Genomic DNA, 19,471 nt, shown 5'->3' with positions numbered 1-19,471 from the left:
CGTTATCTACAAGTCTCCTCCAAGTGACAATCATATTATACACAATGCTGGCAATGCTGAGAACAATTAGCATCCTCGTTTATCTTACTTACATTGAGTTGACTGTGTGGCTTAATCCACAGATGTGGTGAAGCACTGTTTCGTTATGGTTTGCTAAGGAGTAACCCATTGCTTGAAATAGTGGAGAGCTGGGTGTCAAATCTTCACATTGTGTCGCGGAGTGATTTATTATTAGCTATGCTGAGTCTGAGTTGAAATGTCCAGGGATATTCCAACTCATGAAACGTCTCTCGGCCAATCAGAAACAAATAAATAGTTCCATAGAACCCAATTGTTGTATAAACATATTTATATTTCATTTATTTTATTGTAAACCATACCACTCTCTAACTGTATACTACTGTCTACACTGCACTATATGTCTTACACTGTTTATACTGCACCACCTGTCTATATTGTGTACATCACATTGCACTTTTCTGCTTTTTTGCACTTCTGGTTAGACACAAAAAACTTCCTTTTGTTGTCTCTGTACTCTGCACAATGACAATAAAATCTATTCTAATCTAATCTAACATAATAACCAGCCAATAATGTAAAAACAAAAAGTAAAAAGTTATTACGTTATTGATTCAGAAATGTTATTGCATTATTGGCAAGTTATTACATTATTGGCTTTATTAAATTAACATTATTATGTTATTGTCCATTATTACATTATTGGCCATTAGTATGTTATTGGCTGCTACACACCCCATACACAAATGCTGGTTAACATTCTACCTTACAAAGAAGAATCCACATAAGTAAGAACCTGACAGGCTAGGAAAACTGCCCTTTGGTCAGGCCAATCACATTTGAAACTATTTTTGGAAATTGTGGACTCATACTAAAGAGAAAATGGAACATCCAATTTGTTGAAGTCAAGTTCAGTTCAAAACATCCATAAGGGTATAGGGATGCATTAGGGCCAATGGCATGGGCTGCTTTCACTTTTCTAGAAAGGTAGCCTGATATCACCAGACTCACTCACTTCATTTCACTTTGTGACATGAAACGAAATACGCAAAGTAGACCCCAGACTGTCAAACAGCTGAAATCTTAGAATGGAACAACTTTTCATTTTCAAAGCTCCAGCAACTGGTCTCCTTAGTTCAAAAATGTTGTTAAACAAAGAGGTGATCACGCAACAGTGGTAAACATATCCTCACTTTTTTAAACGTGTTGCTGGCATCAAAATAAAAATGAACACGTATTTTCCAAAAATGAATGACTATCTCTGTTTCAATAATTGATATGTTGACTTTGCACCAAGTAAATGTTACCCTGGGAATCCAGAGTTCTCACGGGAGCACAATTTCAATTTGATGATGCTAGTGATGCAAGTAATGACGTTACTTTTGTCCCTTGTATCGCGAGGAACCAATCACATCGGTGTATCTGATATGGCGGGCCAGAGGTGAGCTAAACAGATGACAGTCGTAGTGTTGTCCAATTGCGTCGAAGTCCAGAATCAGTCAGTAAACACTGGTCGCATAGTGTTATCCAATTGCGTGCAGTGAGATTTTCAAATGCATGCTTGGTGCCGCCCCTCGAGTTGTGCCATTACATTATTCATGGCCAGACCCTTAATCTTTCGGATTTGGGTCTGGAATCTCCAGGCTAAGTAAATGTAGGATTTACATGATTTTCAATTTAAATCATTCTGGTTTTATTTACATCATTCACAGCAGAGACCCAAACTTTCTTGGAATTGGAGTTAGTGCATATTTGTTTAGATTTTAGGTAACATACCTTAATCAACATGAACGGCCCCTCCGTGAATGCCCCTTCCATTTGCCACATAGCAAATGGAAGGGGTATTCATGGGTAACTCCCTCAGATCCTAACATAAATGCAGGGCCGTAGTCACCATAGACATTGAGGGGGACGTGTCCCCCCCAATATTCAAATATGACTAAAATGTCCCCCCCAATATACGGACATAGAAAAATAAAGAAAGAAAAAAACGCTATAGGCCTACTAGGCCTACAGGAAACCAACACGCACCACCATCTGAAATGTAATCAAACGTAAATAACACACAAATTAGTGACCTAGTGATGGTTCCAGAATAGCCTACACCCCTGAGTGGTTTGTCCTGGTGGTTTTTCGTTAGTGGCGTACGCTATTAAAAGCTTCCATTTACTGCACCCTACTGCGGTGAGGTAGGGCTGTCAACAATTTTGCAAAAGCTATAGGCCTACCGGTACAATTTTCACAAAACTTGTTGGAAAGGTGTAGCACAGGCTAGGGAAATCCCATTTATTTTTGGAGCCTTACAGGGAACTTTTTCCATTGTAGCCTATTCTCGCAATGATAGCGAAAGTGAAACGTTTTTTTTAAATGATGAATTTGTGCAAGCCTGTGTCATTAATTTCTTTCACATGTCTTTCAACATAAATAATGCATTCATATGCTAGTAGTATAATGCCAGAAATTGCCGTTTATAGGGCTCTTAGAAATGGTTGTTGCAGCTTGCATATTATTTAGATGCGCACTCAATCGTGCCTCCATGCAGGCAAAACATAGGAATCAAATGTGGCGCGGGCACACAAGTTCGAAAAAACTTTTACAATGCACTGGCGGTGATAGCCTACAGTTAATGTGAATCGCGGACAATAACCAAAGAAAGGAATTTGCACCTCCATTCACCAATTAAAGGCTGTATGCCAAGTGTTTCTAGCCAGTCTATAATGCAGGGGGTAACATGAGGTGAGTCAGACAGAAGAGGGGCCTGTCTTAGTAGCTTATTCCTGAATCCTGTCCCTTTCTAACTACGTTAAAATTGTGTGATTAGACGCCAGCATAATAAAATCTAAATTAAAAGACAAAATCTTATTAGACTATAGTAGAGGTCTGCACCTCCTCATGTAAATCTTGCTGGGACCCTCGGGTCCCGGCCTTAAAAAAGTCTTGGTCTTTATGCGGAGGCGGTGCGGGACAAACCGATGATTCACTGCACTCCCGCAAATTAAATATGTCCGTAAAATTAAATATGGAAATGATTAAAGTACTGTTCATAACTATAGTTCAGCTGGATGTTCTGTTAGGCAGCATTAAAAAGGGGGGTTTAAGCAACTGACGGATAGCAGGCCTATAGCCTATATTTTCGTTTACGTGGGTTCAATTTGTTCCTGCTGCTCATTGTCAAAACTCAAAAATCGAAAGCATGACATAGGAAGAGGGCACCAGACTAGGCCTACTTCAGTTGTTAGCCTACATTCAGAACCAAGAAACTGACATCTGGAGTCTTTCTCAGGTGTGTGTGCTACTTTCGTGAGACAGAAAGAAAAACTGAATAGGCTATCCCTCCTGCATGCGGGCTTTAGCGGGCGGGAGCGGGACATCATGTTACAGATACTGAAAAATCAGTCCCGCGCTAGGCTATAGGTCCAAACCTATGAGTCTAAGCCTTAGTTAAAAAAAATCTTCAGGTGTAAGTAATAAGTCAAAGAGTCACATTCTGTGTAATATAGAGGTAAACAAAGATACTCTAGTTTGTAATTCCTTTTTAAGTATACATTTTGAAGACAAATGGAGTCATACCACAGGTCCAGGGATGGACTACTGAATGGGCTTACTGGGCCCAAGAGCTCAGGAGGCCCTGAAGCCCAAGCCTCTGTGTGAAGTTGCACCAGAAGTCATCATTTAAAGGGTCATTAAAAAAAATAAAAATCTTCTGTGGGAGAATGCCTCAGGACCCCTCTATTTGGAGGGGGGGGGCATCTGTGCCCAGGGGTTCATAATCCATCCATGCCATGCCTATGTCCGTCAAAAGTTTGGAATACCCTAATTGACTGACTTAACTAACGACTTGTTTGTGATTTTTAATAATACTTTTTGCATGGTAGGAAATGTATTTAAATTCTGTTTGGGGGTCCCACAGACCCCACCACAGATTTGGTCCCCCCCAATGTTGACATCATGACTACGGCCTTGCATAAATGACAATGAATCAGGTTTGGCCTAGTGGTCCTAGTTTTGCCAAACAGAGTGCAATACCATGGACTGCAGGCTATCTAATGACAAGTCAGCAGTTGATGACGTAATAGCTAGCTCATGAAGATTTAGACAAACAGGAAATGAGATCGGAAACTGTGCCAGATGTGCTCATGTCGACCAATCAGGAAATCAGAACGGATGCCTACTGCATGAAAATCTAGCTCGTAAATCAAGGGCTTGAGCTCAGAGAGGCCACAAATAGGCCACGGCTTACCAGTGATATTATGCTGAATTCAGAGAAAAGGCAGAACAAGTGAAGTGCTTCAATTTGGGCTAATTTAAAGTGTCTTGAACACACAATATGAAGAGAAATGTACTTTTTTTGTCGATATCATAAGCTGAAATTAATCTTCAATTTTAAAAACATTTTTAAAGGATGAAGACCAAATGCACTCAGGCACTCATCATGAGTACTTTGTAATTGCAGATAGGAGAGTTCTGAGAACATTACTAAAAGTGCACACGCTATTCACATCAGGACATTCCCTGAAATACCCCCCCAAACACACACACACACAGTCTTGGTTGGATATCAAAAAAGCTTCACTTCCTCTGGAGGTGCAATCTATTACCATTCCCGATTCAGCATCAAAAGGTCTCAATCTGTGTATTTATGCAGATGAATCAAGGTGGAAAAATACGCGTGTGAATGGGGGAAAAATGGTCTATCATGGGTATGACATAAGTCTTCCTACCAGCGGTGATGACTGAATGTGCCTCTGCGGTGTTGTGGTGGTGGTGGTACCGCTGAAGGGGTATGAGTACTGGCGAGTATGGCAGTTCCCACACCCCCTTCTCTCCCACTAAGCTTTCAAGGTGACAAAGAAAGAAAGAGAAAAAGAGACATAGGGAGAGAGAGAGAGATAGAGAGAGAGAGTGAGAGAGAGAGAGAGAGAGAGAGAGAGAGAGGAGTCACTGCAGAGACAGAGAGTCTACACGGGCAGAGAAGAAGAAGAAAAGTGAAGCCACATTAAAGGACTGGAGGAAGGACCACATACTGGAAATAGATGAGATTTGGGGGTGTGTGGCAAAGAAAACTATTGTATATATCTCCCTTTGCGTGACAACGTACAGTGTCTCAGGTCATTGAAAGGGCAAAAAGAAGGCATGTAAAAAAAACCTTCTCACAGAAAAAACTCTAGTCTAATATGTGTGTATGTATGTGTGTGTGTGTGTGTGTGTGTGTGTGTTCAGGGAGTTCCCAAGACTACACATTTGAGTGGATTTATCTTACAAAATAAACATACATACATAACAGGCATATAAACATTGACAGACATAATAAACATAGACACACAACAGGCATAATAGATAGATAGAGATAGATAGATACTTTATTGATCCCCAGGGGAATTTCAAGGTCTCAGTAGCATACAGACAACACACACACACATTCACTAACAGCAGAAAAAGTAATTAAAAGTATATAATATAAAAACACAACTAAGCAATAAGGACAGTAGAAGATAAAGAATATACTAAATATACTAAAATACAAATTATACTAACTAACACTTAATCTAAATCAATTCTAAAAACAGTATCCACATAGTGGTGATTAATCAATCAAGAGGCGCTTGCAATGACTGAGGCAGGGACTGAGCCTGTGATTCTCTGTGCATAGTAAGGTAAGGTAAGGTGCTCTGTGTGAGTGAGTGTCATGGTGATAGTGCAATGGTGATAGTGGTCATGGTGAAAGTGCAAATGAGTAAATCCAACAGTGCAAGAATAGAGTCTATATATCTATATCTATATAACTATTTTAAGAAAAGGTATAAGTGTGGCCACAGTTCGGCTATGTCATGGAGGGAGGGGTTATGCATATGTGCTAATGTGCTAATATAGCACGCAAACAGTGAGGCAGAAAGACAGTGGTAAAAAGTGGCTAGTGGACAGACAGTATCCAAACATGGAGGCAGACAGACTATGCAGAGAATGCAGAGTACCTGGGGTCTGAGCATACTTAAGACCAGTCGCTCCATTGTTTTCATCACATGTGATGTAAGAGCGACAGGTCTGTAGTCATTAAGCCCACTAGGGTGTGGCTTCTTAGGGACAGGGGTGAGACATGATGTCTTCCACAGTGTTGAGACTTGTCCAAGGCGTAGGCTCAAATTGAAGATGTACTTCAGTGGCTCCCCCAGTTCAGCAGCACAGGCCTTGAGTAGCCTTGGACACAGTCTGTCAGGCCCCGCTGCTTTATTGATGCGCAGTGTCTTTAGTTGGGCTCTCACTTGATCTGTTGTGGTGATGGGGGGTGTAAGGGAAAGGGAGGGGGAGGGGTGCATCTGGGATCTGTGTGTCTGATGGCTGTTGACTGAGGTCGTTGTCACTTCATTGTTCGTGATCGCCATGTGGGGGAGGGGTGCAATATCCAGTGATGGTGGGGGTACAATAATACTAATAATACTAATAATAATAAGCATAAACAGACATAATAAATTGAAACACAATAAACTTGAGGAAAAATAAACAGCTTGACAATGTCTTTGGGCAGTTCCAGCATTATGGATGTGACAGTTGGACTCATATTGGTAATACTTTATTGATCCCCAGGGGAATTTCAAGGTCTCAGTAGCATACAGACAACACACACACACATTCACTAACAGCAGAAAAAGTAATTAAAAGTATATAATATAAAAACACAACTAAGCAATAAGGACAGTAGAAGATAAAGAATATACTAAATATACTAAAATACAAATTATACTAACTAACACTTAATCTAAATCAATTCTAAAAACAGTATCCACATAGTGGTGATTAATCAATCAAGAGGCGCTTGCAATGACTGAGGCAGGGACTGAGCCTGTGATTCTCTGTGCATAGTAAGGTAAGGTAAGGTGCTCTGTGTGAGTGAGTGTCATGGTGATAGTGCAATGGTGATAGTGGTCATGGTGAAAGTGCAAATGAGTAAATCCAACAGTGCAAGAATAGAGTCTATATATCTATATCTATATAACTATTTTAAGAAAAGGTATAAGTGTGGCCACAGTTCGGCTATGTCATGGAGGGAGGGGTTATGCATATGTGCTAATGTGCTAATATAGCACGCAAACAGTGAGGCAGAAAGACAGTGGTAAAAAGTGGCTAGTGGACAGACAGTATCCAAACATGGAGGCAGACAGACTATGCAGAGAATGCAGAGTACCTGGGGTCTGAGCATACTTAAGACCAGTCGCTCCATTGTTTTCATCACATGTGATGTAAGAGCCACAGGTCTGTAGTCATTAAGCCCACTAGGGTGTGGCTTCTTAGGGACAGGGTGAGACATGATGTCTTCCACAGTGTTGAGACTTGTCCAAGGCGTGAGGCTCAAATTGAAGATGTACTTCAGTGGCTCCCCAGTTCAGCAGCACAGGCCTTGAGTAGCCTTGGACACAGTCTGTCAGGCCCCGCTGCTTTATTGATGCGCAGTGTCTTTAGTTGGGCTCTCACTTGATCTGTTGTGGTGATGGGGGGTGTAAGGGAAAGGGAGGGGGAGGGGTGCATCTGGGATCTGTGTGTCTGATGGCTGTTGACTGAGGTCGTTGTCACTTCATTGTTCGTGATCGCCATGTGGGGGAGGGGTGCAATATCCAGTGATGGTGGGGGTACAATAATACTAATAATACTAATAATAATAAGCATAAACAGACATAATAAATTGAAACACAATAAACTTGAGGAAAAATAAACAGCTTGACAATGTCTTTGGGCAGTTCCAGCATTATGGATGTGACAGTTGGACTCATATTGGTAAACAAAATGCCTTAGAGCATGGACAAAATTAGTACCAGTGAATTAATTTGCATAACTTTTAATGTAACCTCTGTCCTCTGAATACTGACAAATTCTCAAATTTCATATAATCATTTACATCCTAAGAATACATGGCATTTTATCAGCATTATGAGCGTGACATGAAGTAGATACACTTTTATGAGTTTACAGGTTTTCTACAAACTCATAATTTTTAAGGAAACTGCCGAAACCATATGTGTAGCATGAAAGAGATTTGAATGAACACAAAAAGTGTGTTTTTGAAACTATGTGTCATTTTTGTAATGCATTATGTGGGAAAAACGTGTCGTGTCTGAACCAGTCCTCCACAAACTACATAAAACACATACTTCAAATAGTAATTATGAAAAACATATAAACATGTAAATGAAAATGTATAATAATATATATATATATATATTTCTTTTTTTTCTTTTTCGGCTACGCTTTACTTGAGAGTGTTATGAATGTTAAATAAATGTTTATAACATAACACTGCTGTTATTAAGTGACATCGTTTTTTTGTCATAACAAGTTAGGATTAGGATTAGGGTTAGGTATAGGATTAGGGACAGGGTTATGGTTATTGTTAGAGTTAGGGTTAAGGTTCATGTGTAATTACAGTGTCATATGTTCATGGCACTCATTCACACACACACACACACACACACACACACACACACACACACACACACACACACACACACACAACACACACACACACCCACATGACTGCATACACCCACACGACTGCACACACACACACACACACACACACACACACACACACACACACACACACACACACACACACACTCACACACACACACACACACACACACACACTAGCTACTACACTAGGTACTAGTTCTAGTTTCTAGGTTCTAGTTTATTGCTGTCATTATTCATGTGTGGGTAGGGGATCTGACACTTCAAATGCTGGCACCTCTGTAAATAGTTGAGCGTCACATTTCAAATGAAACGGTCTTAAACAGACACAAATTGTAGGCTGAACACATCTGCAACAGAAGGAGGTTGCTCCAGCTGCAAATTCAGCCGTCCTCTCCAGTACAGTATGACAATTATGGGAAGATGATCGCTCAGATTTTTGTCATTAGGCCACTCGAAAATAGGCCATGTCAATCATTGGAGGTATTTTAATATTATGTTTTGTTTTGCTAACGCTTAGGCTTTCCTGTGGTTTTGATCAGCCTAATAATCTCTGAAATGTCATTTGGTAAGGTGAAATGTGTTGAAACTGGCATGTAACCACAACAGATGTTTATTGACTTTGAGGTCAAATAAAGTCTCCACTCCTGTACATTCACATTATGTAACATCCATAATGTCACATCCATAACGCACCAGTAATGGTTTTAAAAGTAAGAAAGGGGCACAATTTGTTCATCACACTTTACATAGATATAAATTTATATTTGCACAGCTTTGCACAGCTTTGCACAGACACTTTGGACATTGAAGCATTAACACTGTATGTGTAGCATAAACTTTTCCTATAAAACGTTATGGATGTGACATGGAGCTGTGCTCTTAAGGCAAGCTGAGGATACACAGTGCTCTAACATTCTCTTGTCAATCTGGAATTTGTCAAATCATAAAAACAATTTGGAACCTTGAGTCCATTTATCCCCTTTTGTATAATATTGCCATTTGAAAAATGTTCTTTCTGTATGGTTGCACACCATATTTTTATATTATCCATCAAATTCAATCAAATCAGTTACAAACAATAAAATATAGACCTAAATGAACATTTAAAAAACAGTTCTATGTGTTTGCACAACTTTATTTATCTTTTGCATGGAATTGCCCCTTTATTGGGTTTACTTAAGTAATTAGACACTGAACGTGCCAGAAACACTTCTGTTATATCACAGTTTAACCAGTCAGTGAAAAAGAGATGTTTACATGTTGTGTGTTATGATGACTGTTGCATTGAGGTCTGAGTTTGTGGCACAAAGGTTTGCTGCTCTTTTGACCTTCTCGTTCTTTTGTGGTGGGTGGGGAGTGTGAAGTATGGCACCGAATGTGAGACCTGTGGGTTGCAAAACAGTGAGAGAATGAAAGAGAGGGAAGGAGAGAAAGACCGTGAGAAAGTCTTACACTTCACACTTCTTACGATCTGATTAGGAATTTTGCCACCCATAGATAGATTTTCCTGGGTTGGGGGCAAGCGGACAAGAATTTCACATAATTTATCATCGTTCTCGCTTTCATGCCCTTCTAAAAAATGTACAGGGTTATTTGAGGAAACGTGTAGGCACCAGTGCATTGGCGCTCAGTTCACATGGTTGTTGTTAAAAAAAAATAAAAACAGAAAATATATCAGAATATGATCGATTTATTGTTTGATAGCCTGCTCTGTTTTTATTCAAAAGAAAAAGTTATGGAATACAGCCATGTGATCTCCAACATGATAATGACTGACGGTATTTACCTGGTTAAGATTCACTAAAGTATTGCAGTGGACTTATAGAATCATTTTTTCCTTTTGTGTGGAGACAGAATCATGGAAGCTTGTTAATGATGACCTTATTGGACAAAACCTCAGTCTTTGAATGGCCATTTTTTTGCTTGACTCCTGGGTCTATTGTAAATTATTGCTGTTTTTGTTTTTCATTTGATCTACAGCAGAGCTGTTGTGCAAACATGAAAGACAGACTCAAACGCACACATCGGATAGAGTTGAGAGCATAAACCCGAAAGATGACAACCCCCCTTGCGCAACCCCTTTTCCTCGTGACCCTACCCCCCCATCACTCGCTCTTTTTACCCTTAGTTCCTAGAAAGAAAGCTTTTGTGCGACAACGCAGGAGCGAGAAAGATGAGAAACAGAGAGAAACGAGGCCCACCGACACCCTCCCTTAACCCCCACTTCTCTTGCGACTCAAACCCACCGAGCCCACCGCTCCGTCTCTGCAGCCTGCGCACACACACACACACACACACACACACACACACACACACACACACACACACACACACACAGACAGACACACACACACACATCACACACACACACACACACACACACACACACACACACACACACACACACACACACACAGACACATTACACACACACCTGCACCTGACACAAACCTGGAGCTGTCTGCCAAGCCCAAGCCACACTAACCACAATGAGATACAGAGGGAATGAGAGAGAGAAACAGAGAAACAGACAGAGAAGAAAGAGAGACAGAGAGAGAGAGAGAGAGAGAGAGAGAGAAAATAAAAAGGGAGTGAGCGTGAGCAGAAAGAGAGCAGGCAGAGCAGAGCAGGCCTCGGCTGTGCGTATGTGTATGTGTTCTGGTTGTGCCGCGCTCACAGCAGGGCGAGCCACACTGCTGGTGGAGCGGCTGCACCCCACACCAGTGCAGCTTTGCGTGCTACTCCTCCCCCTCAGATTGAATCACGCTTGCCTTCGCACGGCTACCATTTTCTTCCCCTTCGGCCTGGTGGCCACCCCCCCACAAGTTAAGTGTGAAAGAAGTGTGAGAAAAGCTGACTATGGCTTATAAAACCAGCTTAGATAGACATTTACATGCAAAAGTGGCCAACAGTTCACACACAGCACACGTAGATCAATATAGAGGACATACGTCTCCATGCAAGATGCGATGGATGTTGATATAATTACAGATGTTAATGAGTAAAATGTATATGTGTAGTAGTAAAAGCACTGGGTTCACCTGAGTTCTCATCTTCAAGCGTTTTATTGTTGACAGCGTGATCAAAGTTTGAACCTTTACGCCATATGAAACCTTTCGAATAATTCTCAAATCACATTTCCATGCTTTCCAATCAGCATGAGTATCACGGCGCCTTTGTGGTGTTAGGGCACTCAGTGCAAGAACTCACAGCTTCTGTGGTCTACACCATCCTCTATCTTACCTAAGCTAAGGTCACAGCTAAGACAGTGAGGTGCATGCCTCATGCATAAAAAAGACATACTCTCACCATTACCTCAGAAGTGCGCTTCTTACTCACACACACTCATGCTGAGCCTTTGTAGACTTTGTTAGCATGCCTGATGTGGGACCTTGATTTTGCACTTGGCTACAAAGAGCAGATCTGTCTATTTTTCACATTTGGGATTACAACTGACATTGGATTGAACCTAAGGTAAGTATGTTTTGGGGAAGCGGCTGTCTCTGTGGTATTTACTGCTGAGAGGGTGACACGGTGGTGATGGGTCTCTATTCTGGGACATCATCAACATGTTATAATATGGAACAGTGTGCTAGATCCTGTCATTAAAATGTGTATGGATGGGTATACATATCAACACTTAATATAATTATTTTTTTCAGTTTTCAGTGTTTAATCAATTTACATTTACATTTAATTGATTAAAAACACTTTCTATTAGATATTCATTGTGGGTGAACAATTACACTGCAAAAACTGCTTATCTAACAAAATCTAACCAAGTGTTATTAATCTTATATCAAGATCCAAAAAAATCTAGTTGGTATTGTTTTCAGTATAAAGAGACTTACCTAGCACTTTCTTGTGAAAACATTTGACTTGATTAAAAAAAGTTTGACTTATTTTAAAACATCTTATCCTGAAAACAAAACAAATTTGTCTTGTCAGTCGTTAAGCAAAATTTGTCCTAAAAACAAAACAAATTTGTCTGCCAGTCGTTGAGCAAATTTGTCTTGATAAGAGTCCTTAAAATAAGTCAAAGTCTTCTTAAATTAAGTCAAAATGTTCTTTTGAGAGGGAGCTAGGTCAGTCTTTTAATACTAAAAACAATACCAAATAGATTTTTTAATCTTAACACTTCATTTAACATTCATTTTTTGCAGTGTAAAGAACAACAACTAGAATGTTGGATGGTATAATTTTGGAAATTAAATGTTAAACATTGCTTTTCCTGAAACTTGCAGAGATGCTTTCTATCAAATCTCTGGTACAATCCCCAGAATCCCCAGCACAAGGCAGAAGCCTTGAAAGCCAAATCACATCTCTCTTCTCTCTAGCGCACGGTTATTCATTCTGCTGTGTGTGTGACAGAGGAAGAGTCAGAGACAGAGAGAGAAAGTGAGTTTAGGGGGAGAGCATCAGCCAAGACAACAATTACAGGTGTGTAACAGTAAGTGGTGGATGTTGCTTATTGAGCTTTTTTCCTCCCCTATAAAACAATATGTTTTTTAGGACCAGTTTTATTAGGGCCAGGGTTAGAATTGGATAGAGATGGCAGAAATAATCTTTTGTCAGATCACATTTTGTGGTTATAGCTGAATGAGAAATAGAATTAGTCCAAACTTCTAACTACTAGCAATTAATCACAAGCACTCTCATTTTTTTGTTTTCTTTCTTTTAGTTTTATCTCAGTGGATTACTAATGTGGAAACTCCCGCTTTGGATATTTAATTCAAGTCATATAATTAGAATTATGTCGTAATTTATTTTGAACTGAATAAAACGCTAAACAATGCAAAACTTCTAGGACTGCAAAAATACTTCAATGCTAACTGAAAATTGTAATCTGATATTGCAGAAATCCCTGAAATTTTGTGGATTTCTCAAAACATAAGATTGATGCTCCTGGAAGGACATAATAAGGTTAAGAATATATTGTGAAGTGATTACTTCAACAAAAACATGTCAACAGGATGCCAGTAATATTCTTGTGAAAAAGTTTTATTTCTCCCGAATGAATTGAATTGTTGTGAGTGAGTGGGTGTAAGTGAGAGTTACAAGTGAGAACTCAAATTTACTCCTGTCTCTTTGGGCAGTGAGAAACATGCCCATGCTTCAAAATGACTATAAGAAATCATTTAAAAATGAAAATGCTAATACCTGTGAGATATATTTAGGTGACAGTCGATGTTGTAAATGTGAAATATATCTTCACACAGATGGTCTATGCCTTTTTTCAGTGGTTCCTCACCAAAACCTCAAGCTCTGACATTTTAACTGAACTTAACTCTTGCCACAGGTGTATGTATGTGCATGTGATGTGTGTGTGTGTGTGTGTGTGTGTGTGTGTGTGTGTGTGTGGTGTGTGTGTGCTTTCAACTGAAGTGTGGATATACATAGCGTGTCTCACAGTGGTGATTTTAATCCTCACCTGAATTAGTAGCCGATTAACACAATTTTTATGGCATGCTTGGAATCGAGTGCATGTGCCACACATCATGAGCAATCAACTTTAATGCGCTAACTAACCTCAGTTATTCATTTTGGATAGAGTAGACTTTGCAGTGGCTTGTATTGTCAATGATTATGTGGATGTTTCTAGCTCCACAGAAAACCCTGCGATGCCACGCTCATTTCTGGTCAAGAGCAAAAGGGTGTGGTCTCGCACCCGACGCCTCACACACTGCCACTCGCAGCCCAAGAGTGGACCCTTCGGCCGGCTCCAGGAAGTCAAAATGTCTCCCAGAAGCCCCTCACCAGATGTGGTCAGACAGTTCCGTTCTGTCTCAGCACACGACTACAATGCCCCAAGTCACGCTTCCATGACAACTAGCCTTCATCCTGGTCCCAAAGTGAACTCAAACTGGACCACATTTCCCATGGGTATGTATATTTTAATTCACCACCAAACACGGAAGTGTCTATCCAACATGTATTATAATAGAAACCCAGAAACATTTCAGCCTGTTAAACCTGCTATATTCTTGCGTAGTTCATCTCTGTATTAGAAACCCAGAAACATTTCTGTCTGGTAAACCTGCTATGTTCTTGCATAGTTCATTTCTGCTTTGTAAACCTGCTTTGTTGTCTGTGGAGTCATGAAACCATCCACCTCTGTGTTGAATTGTTATTAGGAGCACCCAGGTGCCCTCCTCCTGACGGACTGGCCCAGCCTGAGCTGCCCTGGTCCCACTACGGGCCCACTGGCTTGGAGAGGGAGATGGAGTTGGAGAGGCTGGTCCACGCTTTGCTGACCTACCGGCAGCACATTAACCTCAAGGTCCCCCTCTATGAGTGTCCCCTCTGTGAGAAGGTAAAGCACTGCAAAAAGATAGCAGATTAAACGCTTGAGCGTGTGTTTTTCCCCTCTAATGAGGTAAAGAACTGAACTGCACCATAAAAACACAACCACAACTAGAGAATCAATCTAGGTTATCCGAGGTAAAAAAAGAATGTGGGAAACCTAAATAAGCTATCAGGGTTTAGAGTTCAGGCAGAGGCAGACATCCCGGGTTCAGAAAGTAAAAGTCTTGCCAAGTTGCCAAGTATTTAATCCAACCATTTAGTAAACCAGCTCATCCTAATTAGCAGCCAGGTAGATCAAATAATTAGTGATGTGTTAAGTGCACACTGCACAGGTAGAAAGAATATATGGCAGGACTTTAATTTCTGGAACTGGGATGTTCACCTCTGGGTTTAGGACTCTAAATGCAGTGCTGTATCTAGATCAATATCACCACACACTCTTAAAACGAATGTGTTGAAAACAACACAACTTGCATTGTTTTTAAACACATCTCTGTGTCCAGATAGGGACAACACAGTTTGCAGAGCTGCCAACCCTATCGAATTGTATTGGCGTCAGAGCGCGTGGAGCCAATCAAATGAATGAATCTCAAGGTCAATGCGTGAGACTTGGCAGCTCTAAGTTTATGTTGTTTCCTTTTTTTATTTGTTACACAACATGTGTTGAAAATAACACAACTTGCGTTGTTTGCGTATCACATCTCTCGCGTTAGTTTTAAGAGTGCAGAAGAGCTTAAAACAATCAGATAATTCTGCTTCTGATTATCTCACTGAAGCTTTCAGGACATGGGGCAGAAACCACTATATTGTGGTCATCAGTATGAGCAAAAGAAGCCGCAGTGAAAAAAAATACATATTTGATTAAAAGCATAGAGCATTGGATAAATTAAACTACATGCATATAGTCTCTGGTCCTCCAAAACGTCAGTGGTGTGGCATTCATTCATATCTGAACATTGTTTTTCCGGATAAAGGCCTTAAATAAGGTGAGCTTTCCTCATAAGCTTCTCTTCTCCAACAGGTGCTCTCGTCTGGGGTAGGCCTAGTAACTCACCTGCGCAGGTCACATGTCAGCAGAATCCCGCTCCCATTGGCTGGCTCAGTCAACTCTTCTGACCCTTCTTATGGTTTCCAGTGGAGCACAGGAGTCTACGGCAGGACCAAGGCATGTGTCGTTTCAGTGTGCTGACTTCTTTTAGGAAACACATCAAGGCACCAGTGGCCAAACTCAACTAAACAATGATAAAGTGCTCTCTCATTTAGGGTGTTTTCACACTTGGTCCCTTTCAGGCTTCTAAATGAACTCAGATCGATGGCTCGTGATAATGTGAATACAAATGAACTTTTGTTTTGGTCCACTTTTAGTGGATTGAGTTTGGTTCTTTTAAAAGGGAATATGTGAAAACACCCTTAAAGTCCGTTTGGTTCCATACTGGTCCACTCATAAAGAGAAATGATCTAAAAGTCTGAAAATGTAACACTCCAGTTACTTCAGTCAGTGTGGGTGTATCATGTCTTTGGTACATCAGTGAAGTTGAGGAGCAGCAGCAGCAGCAGCAGCAGCAGCAGCAGCAGCAGCAGCAGCAGCAGCAGCAGCAGCAGCAGCAGCAGCAGCAGCAGCAGCAGCAGCAGCAGCAGCAGCAGCAGCAGCAGCAGCAGCAGCAGCAGCAGCAGCAGCAGCAGCAGCAGCAGCAGCAGCAGCAGCAGCAGCAGCAGCAGCAGCAGCAGCAGCAGCAGCAGCAGCAGCAGCAGCAGCAGCAGCAGCAGCAGCAGCAGCAGCAGCAGCAGCAGCAGCAGCAGCAGCAGCAGCAGCAGCAGCAGCAGCAGCAGCAGCAGCAGCAGCAGCAGCAGCAGCAGCAGCAGCAGCAGCAGCAGCAGCAGCAGCAGCAGCAGCAGCAGCAGCAGCAGCAGCAGCAGCAGCAGCAGCAGCAGCAGCAGCAGCAGCAGCAGCAGCAGCAGCAGCAGCAGCAGCAGCAGCAGCAGCAGCAGCAGCAGCAGCAGCAGCAGCAGCAGCAGCAGCAGCAGCAGCAGCAGCAGCAGCAGCAGCAGCAGCAGCAGCAGCAGCAGCAGCAGCAGCAGCAGCAGCAGCAGCAGCAGCAGCAGCAGCAGCAGCAGCAGCAGCAGCAGCAGCAGCAGCAGCAGCAGCAGCAGCAGCAGCAGCAGCAGCAGCAGCAGCAGCAGCAGCAGCAGCAGCAGCAGCAGCAGCAGCAGCAGCAGCAGCAGCAGCAGCAGCAGCAGCAGCAGCAGCAGCAGCAGCAGCAGCAGCAGCAGCAGCAGCAGCAGCAGCAGCAGCAGCAGCAGCAGCAGCAGCAGCAGCAGCAGCAGCAGCAGCAGCAGCAGCAGCAGCAGCAGCAGCAGCAGCAGCAGCAGCAGCAGCAGCAGCAGCAGCAGCAGCAGCAGCAGCAGCAGCAGCAGCAGCAGCAGCAGCAGCAGCAGCAGCAGCAGCAGCAGCAGCAGCAGCAGCAGCAGCAGCAGCAGCAGCAGCAGCAGCAGCAGCAGCAGCAGCAGCAGCAGCAGCAGCAGCAGCAGCAGCAGCAGCAGCAGCAGCAGCAGCAGCAGCAGCAGCAGCAGCAGCAGCAGCAGCAGCAGCAGCAGCAGCAGCAGCAGCAGCAGCAGCAGCAGCAGCAGCAGCAGCAGCAGCAGCAGCAGCAGCAGCAGCAGCAGCAGCAGCAGCAGCAGCAGCAGCAGCAGCAGCAGCAGCAGCAGCAGCAGCAGCAGCAGCAGCAGCAGCAGCAGCAGCAGCAGCAGCAGCAGCAGCAGCAGCAGCAGCAGCAGCAGCAGCAGCAGCAGCAGCAGCAGCAGCAGCAGCAGCAGCAGCAGCAGCAGCAGCAGCAGCAGCAGCAGCAGCAGCAGCAGCAGCAGCAGCAGCAGCAGCAGCAGCAGCAGCAGCAGCAGCAGCAGCAGCAGCAGCAGCAGCAGCAGCAGCAGCAGCAGCAGCAGCAGCAGCAGCAGCAGCAGCAGCAGCAGCAGCAGCAGCAGCAGCAGCAGCAGCAGCAGCAGCAGCAGCAGCAGCAGCAGCAGCAGCAGCAGCAGCAGCAGCAGCAGCAGCAGCAGCAGCAGCAGCAGCAGCAGCAGCAGCAGCAGCAGCAGCAGCAGCAGCAGCAGCAGCAGCAGCAGCAGCAGCAGCAGCAGCAGCAGCAGCAGCAGCAGCAGCAGCAGCAGCAGCAGCAGCAGCAGCAGCAGCAGCAGCAGCAGCAGCAGCAGCAGCAGCAGCAGCAGCAGCAGCAGCAGCAGCAGCAGCAGCAGCAGCAGCAGCAGCAGCAGCAGCAGCAGCAGCAGCAGCAGCAGCAGCAGCAGCAGCAGCAGCAGCAGCAGCAGCAGCAGCAGCAGCAGCATGGGCACAGCTGCCTCCAACAGCTATCACCCAAACTGAACTCTATTGTGTGCACAATGCATGCACAAACATACATACATACATATATATATATATATATATCATGTCTTACACATCAGTGAAGTTGAGAGGTCCTTGAGTTTCTGAAAGTTGTTGTTGGTCCATTTCAGGAGCGTAGTTTTGGATGTAAAGTGTGTGGTAAGGTGTTCAAGCGCTCCTCCACCCTTTCCACCCATCTGCTCATCCACTCTGACCTGTGGCAGCCCCTACCCCTGTATCAGTACTGCTGCGCTTCCCACCAAAGTCCGACATGAAGAAGCACACTTTCATACACACAGGTCAGTGGTAGAGGAATTATTATTATTGTGCATGCTAAATCGTCTTGTGGACATAATAATAATGTAGAGTCTAATGTAGAATTTGTGGAATCATCTATGTTGTATCTGTGTTGTATTTGTATCCGGCTTGTTAGTTTCTGTACAATTGGCAAGTCCTTTTAAATATACTAAAATTATTAATGACCAGCAACTACAAAGACTAAAAGCAAAGTAATTAGGTAAAACAAAGTCATTAGGGGTTAATTAAATAGGCCTCTCCAATTTTGGGTGTGTTATGATGCCAGTATGATGATAATGATAAGACTGTATTCAAATGTATTATGAATTGAATGACTATGAATACTAATTATGAAGATCATTGTATGGAATTATTCTTGCCATGACGCATAGTCATGATTAGTAATCTCGTCTAATATAGGAGAGAAGCTGAGAGGCATCAGCTGGTGTATAGGGTTGACATGATACATGAGTTTCGTTTCGGTTTGTTTTAAGTTTTGAGCACCAAGATCACCACTCACACTGTATTTCATACTCCCACACTGTATTTCATTGCTAGTGCGACATTGCCTACTAGCATACCAAGATACCTTAGACATCTGCAAGCATCAATTTAGACAGAGAATCTCACCGTAGTGCTGAAGTAAGGTGGATAGGCCAATGAATAACTTACTGCCAACAGTACATGGTATACGGGTGAGAGCACACGTGTTCCAACCTCACTGATGGTGAGTGTGACTGTTTCTCTGTGTGTCTGTGGTCCAGGGGAGAAGCCTCACGTGTGCGTGGTGTGTGGGAAAGCCTTCAGCCAGAGCTCCAACCTTATCACCCACAGCCGCAAGCACAACGGATACCGGCCATTCGGCTGCCCGAACTGCTCGCGCTCCTTCCAGCGCAAAGTGGATCTACAGCGCCACCTGGAGCAGAGCTGTAGCAGCAGCAGCAGCAGCAGCAGCAGCATGGGCACAGCTGCCTCCAACAGCTATCACCCAAACTGAACTCTATTGTGTGCACA

At 43.1% G+C, this 19,471-nt stretch overlaps 1 pseudogene; it reads left to right on the top strand.

The window, feature by feature from the left end:
* The first annotated feature begins 12,849 nt into the window (after window positions 1-12,849).
* LOC125295670 lies at window positions 12,850-19,454 on the top strand (annotated as a pseudogene).
* Window positions 19,455-19,471: the final 17 nt, after the last annotated feature.

Source organism: Alosa alosa, chromosome 6, assembly GCF_017589495.1.
Source record: "Alosa alosa isolate M-15738 ecotype Scorff River chromosome 6, AALO_Geno_1.1, whole genome shotgun sequence".
NCBI classification, from domain to species: domain Eukaryota; kingdom Metazoa; phylum Chordata; class Actinopteri; order Clupeiformes; family Clupeidae; genus Alosa; species Alosa alosa.
The sequence above is the reverse complement of the archived record's forward strand: the minus strand, read 5'-3'. Positions and strand labels throughout refer to the sequence as shown.